This window comes from Lipotes vexillifer, unplaced genomic scaffold (assembly GCF_000442215.2).
Source record: "Lipotes vexillifer unplaced genomic scaffold, Lipotes_vexillifer_v1.1 scaffold636, whole genome shotgun sequence".
In the NCBI taxonomy this organism is placed as follows: Eukaryota; Metazoa; Chordata; class Mammalia; order Artiodactyla; family Lipotidae; genus Lipotes; species Lipotes vexillifer.
This window is the reverse complement of record NW_006786547.1, coordinates 1434742-1436691: the sequence shown is the minus strand read 5'-3', so window position 1 is coordinate 1436691 and position 1950 is coordinate 1434742. Positions and strand designations below refer to the sequence as shown.

General features: G+C 62.5%; 1 protein-coding gene across 1 annotated transcript in view; it reads right to left on the bottom strand.

Moving 5' to 3' along the window:
* The window catches only part of CCDC187 (coiled-coil domain containing 187), a 39208-nt gene that overhangs the window by 35402 nt on the left and 1856 nt on the right, over positions 1 to 1950 (bottom strand). The window lies entirely within an intron of this gene.

Here is a 1950-nt window from a genome sequence, read left to right as displayed (position 1 = left end):
CCACCTGCCAGCCAGAGGCCCAGGAATGCCACATGGCCAGGTGTTATTCGATGGCACGGTGACGTACAGCCTCATGCACACCTCCAGCCATTTCCTGGATGTGTGTCATCTCCCAGCGAGGTGCTCAGGACCCCATGGGTGGACAGACCGTTTCCTTCCGTGCTTCCTGCAACACCTGCTGTCCACCCTGCAGCCCCCACTCTCCAGGGACTTTGAGGCCCCAAGGGGCTGTGGGTGATGTCTTAGGGGCCTTGGGGCAAATGGGGGCACAAATCCTAAAACTGTGCAGAAAAATGAGCTCTTTCTCAGGGTAATGAGATATTTTTGTCTTGTTTTTTGCGGTACGCGGGCCTCTCACCGCTGTGGCCTCTCCCGTTGCGGAACACAGGCTCCGGACGCGCAGGCTCAGCGGCCATGGCTCACGGGCCCAGCCGCTCCGTGGGATCCTCCCGGATCAGGGCATGAACCCACGTCCCCTGCATCGGCAGGTGGACTCTCAACCACTGCGCCACCAGGGAAGCCCGGGGGTAATGAGATTTTTAGAAATGGTGGTAAAAATGAGTGTTCTTTTTACCTAAGCATGTATGTGCGTGCGTGTGCACGCACCTGTGTGTTTGGGTCTCTCGGAGGCCGTTGTCTGGGAGCTGTCACGGCCACCGGGACATCCCCATCTCCCGTCGGCCCCGGCAGATGCCTGGGTGGGTCTCAGAGGTCGAACGTCCTGTCGAAGCTCGGGTGCTGGTTCTTTGTCCCCGGGATGGCTCCAGGTAGCCCGGTCACCTTCCCCCAGTCTGGGCCTCATCTGGGGTCCGTGTCAGCCTTGAGTGACCACCTCTCTGCAGGCGCCCAGGCCTCTCCACTCCCAAGGGCTCAGCCACAACCCTGCAACTGTCCACTGTCATCTCTCACCGGCCTCTCCAGGGGACAGAACCAGGAAGGGGCAAGTTAGGAAATCAGGGCTTGACCTCAGCTCCTCCGAGGCCCAGCCCGGCCACCAGGGGCATCACGGCCCCGGCTGCTCGTCAATGGGAAGGGCATGCTGATGAGGCAGGACGCCAGGGAGGGTGAGTGATGGCGGGCAGGCACGTGGCAGGTGCCCCCAGCCGGAGGTGGCACTGTTGACGGCTGCCAGGAGCAGGGCCCTGGGTGCACTGACACTAAACCCTTGGCACTCTGAGTGCGGTGGGCCGGCTCACGAGGGGTGCTGCCTCTTGGGACCAGGTCCGGCATCACTGCCTGCACCCGCCCATCGCAGCCCCTCCCTGCTCCCTGTCGACTGGGCCTAGAAGGAGGATCCAGGTGTGAAATTGCTTTTCTTCCCTCCGATGCTCCTTTGGCAATGAGGACTGTTAGGCTGTGTTCACAGCCTCTTGAGGAAACACTCTGCCTGGGCTGGTGCACCGAGCGTCACGGGGGAATTTACACGACAGAATGCACAGAGCCCAGGTGTGTGTGGGCAGCAGGTCTCTGCACCTGTAGGCTGTGGGGGGGTGGGATGAGCAACCAGGAGGGTGAGCAGAGTGGATGGCGGGGCAAGATGGGTGCAGGGCCCACAGGGGCAGGTGGTGATGGAGGGTCGGTGCCCCCAGGAGCTCCTGCCCCCCAAGACCTGTCACCTGGCAGCCCCCTGCCCTCCATGGAGCTGAGCCACGCCTGGTCTCAAGACTGGGTGGCCATGTGGGCAATGCCTGTTGGGCCTGGTGCCTGCCCACATTCCACCCTCCTTTGTGGGTCCTCTCGATGGCAGACAATCGGGTCTCTGGATGGGAGAAGACACACCTCTGTGCCGTGTGAGGACCGCCTGCAGGGGTCCAGTGGGGCCAGGTGCCCTGGCCCGGGCAGCATGGTCCCAGCAGCTGGCATTCCCTGAGCTCTTACTGTGTGCCAGGCACAGTGACCATCACTGTCCAGACCCCACCATCCTTCCCAACCCCTGCAGGACGGAGCTGC